Raw genomic sequence first — 12257 nt, forward strand, 5'->3', positions numbered from 1 at the left:
GCAAACAAATTGTTTTTGGCCTTAACTGTGGAACGCAGCGGATAATGCCTGTATACTCATACAATGACCGTTGAATGTGTCGAGTACAAAAACTCATACTCCATAATCCGGGTCTACTTTTGAAACTCTCAAATCAGACAGGATGCATTATACTCAGTTACGCCCACTCAACATTAAATTGAATGTCACTTGTAAGAGTGGTTGATTTTTTTGAATAAAATCGTTCAAAGCAACATGAAACGATTCTACTGCTTCTAGTCACATCGCAATTGGACAAATCCACAACCATGATAACCCCAATTATCATTTCGGAATTCAGTGTGATCAACGCACACACCCCTATATGACTTGAGATGAAAGTATATAATATAATTCGCAAAATTCCTGGGTAATATTGTTCAAATATATGAATAAAATATTCCCATTTGAAAAGAGAAAAATTCCGGAAAATGCAACCAGATATATATTTTTAAATCTCTAAATGGTATAAACATAAAAAGGAAACAATTTCTAGAGGCATTAAACCATTTAAATTGAGGTACCAAAATTGCGATAGCTATGTAATCTTCGATGGGAGGGATGGAGTGCATTTCAAATGAAGTTGCTCATTTAGGCATATGTAGAGAATTTCTGAGCTATAACTAATTTCACTCTTATATAGGTTAGATCTTTGTGATATGGAGGCCGGTTAAACAAACAAATAAAAGGGTTTTTTTCAAAATCTAGAGTTTTCATGATTAATTTATGCAACAGCATGAAAGACCATAATACTGTTAAAAGAAGATGTGGGCACTTGAGAAAGAACTTGCGTTCCGAAACTGAAAACGTGTTGAGTGTAATATATAACATGAAATGGTAAATCTCTATATTGTGATATACGGTATAGCGGATTAATAATTATTGCTTATCAAGAAATAGTGTAAAATTACACATTTCTATCAAATCATCCTCAAAAACCATGGATAGTTATTACCAATGAATATTAATTACTCGATGTTGAGCATTAATGTTGAATTAATCACGCATCAGTGTACATCTTTTGGCTCACTATAAACTGATCGTTTTCATTTCATTTTAACAATGTATATATTTTTGAATTTGCCATTTTTGATAGAGAAGTTGCTTTCATGTTGTGATTGCCGGAGACTTGAGCTAAGTATAATACCTGATAAAACTGTACGACATCATCCAAAATGTAGGTTTAGGACAGGTCGGAGGGGAGTTTGATTTAATTCTATTATTTCGTTATCTTCAAAAGCTTTCAAAGCAGCCTTCGGAGCAAAAACTACTCCGAACTGCAGACTTCGAGGTCGCCTACGGAAAATAAAATACGGCGAATGATTATTTCATCAAGTTTGAATTGAGATCGTCACACACAAACTGACAAGTCGGTGATATTGAGGGAGGAAAAATATCCATACTGTGCCATGGAATCAAATCCATATTCTTTTATAGGTATCAGATTTGTTTTAACAATTCCATATACCCCCTAGCCCCTAGACATGATCTGAATTCTCCACACACACAGTGTGAATTTCAAATGGGGTAACCTGAATGGGTGGCTCCATTTGAAATCTATATCTCCTGTGTGGGAGATTAGATTTGTCTTCTATAGGGGGTGTATGGATTTCAACTGGAATAGCTCAATTGGATTTCCCCGGGGAATTCCCCTACGAATCAGATTAAGTAGACAAATGCAAGTGAACCAATGTTGATTTAATGATTTCCCAGTATGATTTGCTCGTTATTTGATTTGAAGCAACCACCATTCCTTCAATCTTTGCCACCTTTGCCTATTTGATCCGATTATTTATCAATTATATTTCAAGGAAACTGATTAGTTTTATTGCTATGGCTTTTATAAATGGTGCTATCAGGCCCCGAAACGATTCTACCCGATTCTAGTCACATCACAATTGGCCAATTTAACCCACAGCCCCTGAATAACATTTCGGAATTCCATAAACAAAATATTACAATTTGAAATGAGGCAAATTGCGTAAAATTCAATTAGATTTTTTAAATCTCTAAATGTAATTTAAAATAAGTAGGAAATCCTGCTAGATTAAACAACTTGTTTTAACTGCAATTGAGACATCTGTATAATCTGCGATGGGAGGGGCGGGTGGATTTCAAACGAAGCGGCTCATTTAGGCATATGTAGAGAATTTACTGAGCTATAACTAATATCACTCTATAGGTAAGATCTTTGTGACATTTTATGGTTAATTTAGACAACATGAGAAAACATAATTCTGTTTAGAAAGAATTTGTGTGGCAAAAATAAAAACGCGTGTGAGACGTTTAGTTGAGTGTGAATAACATTTACACACTTTAATCATGGACTTTAATATATAACAAAGAAATCGGATATGTTTACATGAAATGGTAAATCCCAATTGTGATAACGGATTAATTACTTATCAAGAAATAGTGTAAAGTTACATATTTCTACGGATAAAATCACTCTCTCAAGATACATGGATAGTATTACGAATGAATACTTATTTGTTGACGTTGAGCATTAATTTTGAATTTAATCAGACATCAGTATACATCTTTGGCTCACTATATATGATTGTTTTCATTTCATTTTAACAATAAAAAAATATAATCCAATGTATATATTTTTTGAATTTGCAATTTTGATGGCGAAGTTACTTTTCAAATTTGCATTTGTAATTGGAACCCCGTAGAATGGAAAATCAAAACTATATTTTTGGATTCCTTCGGATGTCTCGTAGCGCTATGCTCTACGAGATGTGAAAAATGTTATACATTATTCTCCATGGTAATTAGATATTAATCTCAGGCGAAGTTAATGAATTAGTTGCGCTTCAAATAGTGTGCTAGAAGGTAGGTAGTAGTTGTTCAAAACTGTTTAATAAGTAGGCCTACAGTAGATCATGACCCAGAGGTCTAGCAAGAGGAATGGTGTTGGTTCAATAAAGAAGATCTCAAGGCTTGATAAAAAAAGTGGTATCACTCCGCCCCATGCGCATGATTTTTATCGATGCATGATTTCTTATAAGAGCCTTATTCTTGTAATTGTCAAGATGAAAAATGGCCTCATGTCAATACATTAAAGGTATGTTTGCTAGCATTTTCTTATTTAAGGTCTAGAATCCAAAGTTTGCACATGATCATAATTTATTTGCTTCCATACAAAATTCCTTCACCTTTAGTTTGACATAATCACTATAATTATGGAAAGCCAAATTGGTTTTCGTTTATGATCACAAATGAAGACAATAAGAACAATTTACAAATGAAGTTCAATCAATGTTCCTATTATCTTGCTTTTCATATTTTGTTCCGTTAAAAACGTGTCATTTTGTTCTACAGTTATATTGCACGTAGATTTTCTACCCCCATAATTATATTAGTCCTTTTCATAAGAAACTGTAAACGGGGAGAGGTAACTTAGTTAGCAGCATGTAACAGTCTAGACGAAGCCATACAAGGTGGTTAATGGTTTCAAACCATTAGCTTAAAGCGACTCAAATCAATTATAAACCAACTCTATCAAACATATCAAACATATGCTACTTCTTTAGTAGATAATTGTGTTCTTTACTTCTTTTTATACAAATAATTTGGCAATTAACGCATTAACGTCACAATAATATCTAGATACTATGAAGACAATTGCATATTATATGTCACTTTCATAATCATATACATGTATCTCGTACAGAGAGCGACGAAATCCGAAGAATTCCAAAAATATGCTACTTCTTTAGATAATTGTGTCTTTTTATACAAACAATCAAGCAACTGCAATTAACGTAATAACGTCGACCTAGAGTAATATCTAGATACCATGAAGAACACTGCATAATTTATATGTCACTATCATACATCTCATACAGAGATATTCGAGCGTATATAAAAAGATATAGCGTTGATTTTCTATTCTATGGAGCTCCAATTATTACAATTGCAAGCGACGTACACAAAAAGTACATTTGAATGTGTTGTTATCAAACCATCAAAATTGTATTTTTAAAGCATATGCATGGGAATTATTTATTGTTCAAATGAGTTGAAAAGTTACCTGTTAGCAAAATTAACTAAATGTCAGAAGTGACAAAGACTATACAGGTATTGATGCGTCATTAATCTCACACAAATTAACGCTCAGCATTCAGTAATATATGGGATATATTACCCAGGATTTTGAGAGCGATTTGTATTTACCAATATATGATTTCAACTCTAACTATCTGATTTACTGTCATTATGTAAGTGTGTGTATGTTGATCACATTGGACTATAGTCGGCTACACTGACGTTGTCATTTTTGTTGCGTAGTATAGTTTAAGTATTCTAAGCTTCTGGAATACACATGCCCAAGTTTTTAAATTAATCATGCAAACTGTAGATTGGGGACAAACCATTTGTATTTTTTATAGAGCTATTCATACTGGAAACTGCATTTGTTCACGATATAGTGGCCACGTGGAAAACCAAATTGTTAACGGGTTAACGCACATATGGTGCAGATGTAAATACAAGTTTCTAGCAGCTCTAGTTACTATGCATTATTCTTTGAATATAAATATCAATATCCTAGATATATTGCCATCTTGTATTGACGAAGCACAACATTTTGTTCTTTACACGTTTACTAGAAACTCATTTTGTCGACTTATTAATTTGCTGTTTTACTTCAAAACTCAACAACCCACTCTTTATTACCATTACCTATTTGATTTTCGTGGTCATTTAAAATGCGCATCTTTTGATCTGTGGTCATGTCATGTACAAGTATGCAGTTTCATTCTGTGGCATTTCACTATTACAGGCTTATATGTTTTTCGACCATACAGTGATGGCGATTTCACCCGCCGGGTAAAACAACATGCATTTGATTTCTCTTTCCCCTCCATCATCGGCTTTAATTACCATTACGGCATCGTAGCGTTACACTTCACATAGCAATCTCATTCAAACCTCGCTAGTTCAGATGTCACCCAGTACAACTAAGTGGGAGGAGTTAAACCGATACTCTTAACCAATCAGATGTGGACATTATCCGTTATTCACCCACAGTTGGCGCGCTTATATTTATCAATGTGTAGTGGCATTGAGAGGCAGTAGGAGTATTTCCGTAGGGACAAAATTCACGAATAGACGATCAGAGTCCAACAAACTACCAAGCGACATCATCTTTTGGTACATTACCTCTCCGATAAGGACTTGATATCTGTTTTTTTGTTTCTCTTACAAGGAGATAACACGCTCTTAAAGGACAACATTGTTTGTAATCAGCCTTTACTTTCCTAATTATGCGGATGTTTTACACGGAATAAACCATAACTGTAGCAAAAGCACTACTAATAAAAGGTAAGGGTCGAGTTTTAACTCCTCTTAAAAATCCTGCTTTTTTGATGAATATTAAGACAGATGAGAATATGAACTTTCACACAAGATTTGCTTGTTGTACTTAATAGATACTATCTGAGTTTTTTGTTTAATACTCCAAAAGGATTTGGTGTGTAGAATACTACTGTCAGCGGAGCGAGAAAGTCTTTCTATTTCCAATTTGAAACTGTTAAAAAAGTACACCGTTTATCAAAAACACATGTGTTTTGTATACTGTGATTATCGCTCCATTGAAGTGTAAAGTACGTACAATTAAGACCAACACCGAATTTAGGTCAAGTAGTTGTTCGTCATTCGTTAATCGTTATATAAATATATATTTTCATAGTACCATAACCTTCTTTAATTAAGAGCAAAAAGTCACCGCTTTAATCCAAAGCAGTAATTGCATTTTTATGTGATTAAATCCTGTGTCGATTTAATATTAACGTGGGATGTCTCAATCATAGAGGAAGCATTAATGTCCTTATCTATGCTCAGGTGGGTTGGATTTAATAATGTCCATTTCATGATTAAATTTACATCGTCGATTTGAGAAAAGAAACTAAATTACACCGCTTTCAACAACAACACAATTTAGATGCGAGTTTGGTTTTGGATATCAAACAATTACCAAGAAAGAACGAATCTTGGGGATAGTAAATCGGAATATTAGATGCCAACTTTTTTACAAGGACTTCTTATAACGCTCGCTTGAGATATGATATTTCTTTATTGTAGAACTCAAGAGGGTATAATTATTCAAATTAAATAACAATAATCATGATAATAAAAATAACTTAATATCATAACACAAATTCATGTACACTCGTTTGTGTTAGAAATAGGTTCCGGCTATGTTTTGCAATATTATTTAACGTCGTTTTTTTTTAAAATGTAATATTAATAATTCTGGGGTAATATATAGTTATATGGGTTATGATGTACCCCACCATGCCCACTGGTAGCATTGCCCTGGGTAATCTTACCATGGATTGACTAGAAAACTAGGGCTTTTTTTCAGTCTAGAATTTCAGAAAATGTTCGACTTCCTCACATCACAAAATACAAGAAGTCATTTCGATGCTGCAATCTATCGTGAGTTACTTATTTTTATTCACTTCAAAGGTACTCAAGTTCAAGTTACGCTACAGCATTGTGCAGATGGAGTAAACTAACATCTGCTCGTAAACTGATGAAATTTGTTTTACTTATTTACTGCTTTCTTTATTCTTCCTTCTTTGTTCATTCTTACTTTCTTTATGCTCGGTTTGTATAATTAACTAATGCTAATCTTTTATGAATTAAATAATTGGACACATGCTAACTTATCAACTTATTTGAAGTTGTGGAATACTCTACACAGGAAAATTTCATGCGGGACTTATATTATGTCCGGCACAGTTGACAGTGACAGAAAAGGTGTGTTTTGTATTCAAAAGCAGTCTTCCAGGCAATTAGATATTTATATAAATAGGAGGACAAAGTTTCCGCATGGTTTGGCGAATAACTACTTGGCCACCTTGGCACCAAATTAATGGAGAAAACAAGTGCGTGTTCATTTTGACCTGTAAAAACAGGTATTCTCAGAGGAAGGCGAACTAAAATGGAGGGCAATGCCAATATTTAGAATTTCAGAACATTTCCACATCATAGGCACTAAAAATATACAGATTTAATGGCCGTTATATATTTGAACGTAGCCTAAGTGCGCTATTCTCACGATTATCAGTCGAAAGTATAGTAATCCTTAATTTTTCGCGTTTCTTTGTTCTTGAGAATTCTACGATTTTTGATTTAGGTTCTAATCTTTATTATTTTTTAAAAAGTAATCGGAAAGAAAATAGGGCTAGAATTCCAATAAATTTGTTCCTTGAAATGAATCAATCCATTAGGGGATGTGTACAATATTTCAATCGGAATTGATTTGAAATTGATTTTGAAAATTTTTCATTTCGATGTATTGAATTGGAATTAGATTGAAATTAATTTACTTAACCTTGAATTGAATTTGAACTGAATCAAAATAATTTTGATCGGCATGAATTGAGTTGGAATGGAATCAAATATTTCAAAGGTTATCAATAAAATTAAATCGAATTGGAATTGAGTATCGAAATAACACTGGTTAACACATTATATCTGGAATAGCCCAATATGAAATTAAACTTTTTCTATTGGAGTCAAAAAAATCACTCCAATATGTTCAAACTCATATACTTGATTCACTTTGTCTGCACAGCTATAATAGCAGTACCACTCATTTGAATATATAGCAACAGTATCATGAAAAGGGTTAATATTCAATACATAAACCAAGTGAAATGCACCAATTCGCAGAATGGTTGAAATAAGCTTATATTAACTTATATCGAAATAATGCACTTATCGCCCTAATGGTTGCCAGAGATATGTTTCAGTAATGCATTTTAAATTGAATTAGGTCAAAATGTATGTGTTGACCAGCAGGCACTGGTCACAAATTATGTGTTGACCAGCAGGCACTGGGCACAAATTATGTGTTGACCAGCAGGCACTGGGCACAAATTATGTGTTGACCAGCAGGCACTGGGCACAAATTATGTGTTGACCAGCAGGCACTGGGCACAAATTATGTGTTGACCAGCAGGCACTGGGCACAAATTATGTGTTGACCAGCAGGCACTGGGCACAAATTATGTGTTGACCAGCAGGCACTGGGCACAAATTATGTGTTGACCAGCAGGCACTGGGCACAAATTATGTGTTGACCAGCAGGCACTGGGCACAAATTATGTGTTGACCAGCAGGCACTGGGCACAAATTATGTGTTGACCAGCAGGCACTGGGCACAAATTATGTGTTGACCAGCAGGCACTGGGCACAAATTATGTGTTGACCAGCAGGCACTGGGCACAAATTACAAACTGGGTTGATCTTCAAAGGGTCGTGGTGTCATGGCCATAAAATTTGCAAACTTTGGAGAACGTTTTCCCATTTTCTGTAAAGTTATAGAATTGTTCAAAAATTCCTAAACTAAATTACTACGTTTTTCGCTTATTAAAGGAGTATTTCGTGATCCTAGCATCCTCTTTTTATGACATTTTTCAGTAGCTATCCACGAAAAAAGCTTATTCCCACAATTTCAGTTGATTCCGATTTTGCGTTTGCGAGTTATGCATGATTATGTGAATTACACTGCTCCATAGACAATGTGTTGTAATTTCGTTCTGGTATACCAGAACGAAATTCAAATTTCACGATATCTTTGCTAAACGAATTAATCTGCAAGAAATTTTTTGTACATAAACATTATGGAGCCAGAGGTTTCCAGTGATTGTTTTTGAGAAAAGTGGGGAGATGAGGCTGTGGATCACGAAATGCCCTTTTAAGCATTTTAAATGAAAATATCAGTAAAGTAAAAGTACAAATGTACGAAAACACACACACGTCCATTCATATGTATATACTTGTCATCTTCAGGACATAACCAATGTATAATTCATTGTGTTTTAGCTCAATTTAATTTCAATACTGGTAATATGGTTTTAGTTCAAGCACAATTATTAAATTATTATTCAGGTATAAGAATTGCATTTTGTTTCATTTAAAGGCTTAATGTACGATTTCCTTCAAATTTTAAATTTGTCATTATATACTCAAAATGCTGAAACAATACTAGTAATAATTATCGGGAATGGTTTCTGTTAATTTTGAGCTGAAATAACGAGGTAAAGTGAAAGAACACTGCTTGTTATTTTGGCCGTTTAACACGCAGTTCTATGGGAGGACATAAGTCATAATTCTTTGAATTATGACTTTATGTCGAACTTTGCTCTGTTTACCTACAAACACAAGAAATTTGGCTGATTCCATTTAGGTGCAAGTTGTGACATGTGTAAACATTACAAATATGCCAAAAAATCAGGTTTGAAAAAAATTAACCAAATTCATATTATAAGATCGTACATTATGACTTTAAAGTAATGTTGGCATTTACACTAGCTCGGTGTAGTCATTGTGTGTGTGTTTTTTTCAAACAATGCGCGTTATTTATGCATTTTAATAAACGAACAGGTTGTTCACATGAATGGACAAGATTGCACCTTTTAAACTACGAAACTACGTCACGACCCCTGTGTGTGGTAAATATGTATGAAATGAAGATAAAAAAGAAAATGAACACGAGTGGTTATCATATCAGAGATTTATAGCATCACTAAAATCATCCCTTTTTTTTTACTATACAGAAACAGGCCGGGTTGGAGGAAGCGTTTAATTAAAAAAATAGAACGAAAAATAATGGCAATAGGAATGAAATGTACTAGGAGGGAAATAATCTCAGCTGGTAGCATAGAGGCCAGATCGGGATCAAAGAAGTTAGAAATATGATAGACATCTACAATACCACAGTGTTATTCACCCGGATATCTTCATGGCAGAAACCCCCATGATAGCATGCCGACTAATTCTTCAACAGCCCGCATGCCATTTTGTTCCGCCATGTTTAATAGTTTCGAGAGAGGGGCCGAGGACTCAGACGAAGTGTAAAAAATACCATAAATTCTTTCTTTTCTTTCCAACTACACTACGCATGCGCCGCAGTCACTCAACAGCTTTTAAAAGGACTACTTTTAATGTTCTACTTTTTATGTTCTGCGCATATAATTACGCATCTAGAAAATACGATTTTTTATTGTCAGTTTTAGATTTAAATGCACAGGCTGGGATTTCATTGCGCAGACTAAAGCTTACAGTATTCTTTCAACACTATAAGTTTTTATAGAACCAAAAATAACGGGATATATTCGTAGTTTTCTACCCAGGTCGAGATGTAGGCACCCAAAGATCTCACGTACGTATAATATCAATAGCATAATATGATACTACCATGCGCCATGCATAATTCAGTTAGCCCAATTCAGACCCACTAGATAGCAAAACGCCGCTACGTGTTTCTCTTTTGACATTATAGCTAGGAATAAAATGTTCTCAAGTGGCGGTCATTTCAAATCAACTCATTGCAACTACGTGGTGTAATAGAAATGTGCTATAATTGTCACTAAGGCTGTCAATTCTATACACACAGTGAGACACTACACAAGCTTATTGTTTTCGTCCATCACTGAGCAATAGCGATTGGTTTTTAACCTTTTGTTGCGTTTGGAGAAGCGAGCTACCTTATTGGTCAAATACCAATCGTGCGTCGCTCAGCGACGGAGTATAAGTTCAGCTTATTTTGTAAACTGGCGCTATAGATTACAGAGTCACGTAATTGCAGTGCGTATTTCTATTGGTTATTTCCAACTGTACACAAATAATTATTATTTACCTGGTGTTGACGCTGTGGAATACAGAATAGAGAATGGGATGATTGTCCACCTGATGAGGATATCAGTAAATCCTCTCAACCAACCTGGCCCTGCCTAGACAAAAAGTTAACATATCCTTGCGATGCCACAATCGTTGGGTAAAAGTAAAACAAATGTTACTAATTAAAGAAGTTCCGATGCAGTTACATACATAGAGATGTACGGAGTTAAAATCGTACTTTACTATGACGAAGTGATCGGATGGAAAGTTATATAAATTCTTATAAGCTAGTTAAGTATCCGGAGAGAACTTCCAGACAATTCGGCTAGAAACCGATGATCTAGATTTCGTCACGTTTACAACTCATCGATCAATGCCCTCATAAATGTCCGATGCATGACTATTTTATACTTTCTTTATATTTTCTATTCTATTCTCGATTCTGTCAGAAATACTTTTTTCAGCCTGTTAAATCTGTGCGTGAGCGTTGCCATTGGGGCTATCAAATTATTGTTATTCATTCCGACCGTCAAAATCTTATCCACATTTTGGCTATAGCTTAAGTAGTAACACGTATAATGGTGTAATAGATACATTTTATATAGCCTACATATTCACCATTTACCAATACACGCTCTGTGTCTGTGCCTGTGTCTGTGTGGTCTTATATAATAGAGCTGGATCAAGACAAATCAGATCATATCTATGTACTACGTATTGGACAACGATATAGGACAACGCGAATCCTCGGGGATCAAATTGATCCAGTTACACAAGCGTGATCGAATGATGTAGATAAACTCGTCTTGTGTCGACGCTATCGAATTGTTAAGCATATCCCAAATGACTGCAAAATAACTTGACTTGTTGAGTAGTAAAAGCAGATGCCCAATTCATAAAGTTCATGACTATAACACTTTGTAGTATGGTAAGTTGGATGACGTATTGAAGTTTCGGATGTTTCGTTCAGATTACCCATAGCATCCGTGTCTCAGTGAAGCTTGCCTGTGGTTGAAGTGTCTGCTATTTTTTATCTTTCAAAATTTGTTGCAACGTATATGATTTCTGGCTCAATGGAGAACATTTAACAGAATACTGTGTCACATTTTAATTTAGCCGCCGATAATCCCGATAGATTCCCCAATGGCTTTGTCTGGTATAAGAGATAATCTATTATTCGATAATAATATTTGACACAAAGTTAAATCGCTTGTTTCTGAATATGAAAACCACATGGTGGGGAAATCAGGGAAGAGAATTTTAAAAGGGTAAACAAGGAAATTATATCATGAAGCTGAATTAATTCAGATTTAAGAACACTTTCCCCACCTTTTTACAGATAAGCCTTTTCTTCGGAGGATGGCAGATTTGTTAAACCGGAACGCTTTCTTTTAAACCATGTATTTTGTGCTTACGAAATGTAAACTATAACTCCCATTAGTAAGTCAAGTATAACGTAAAATCACGTGTTAGTCGCTTTGTGAAAAAGTAGAACGTGACGCTTATAAAGCTTTGAAGTCCTGTCTTGAATATGTTGAGGACATTTTGACAAACATATACTAAGGTGTCAGAAGAGTGTCAATAAAAATGTACGCATA

The sequence above is a fragment of the Amphiura filiformis genome, chromosome 16 (genome assembly GCF_039555335.1).
Source record: "Amphiura filiformis chromosome 16, Afil_fr2py, whole genome shotgun sequence".
Classification (NCBI taxonomy): domain Eukaryota; kingdom Metazoa; phylum Echinodermata; class Ophiuroidea; order Amphilepidida; family Amphiuridae; genus Amphiura; species Amphiura filiformis.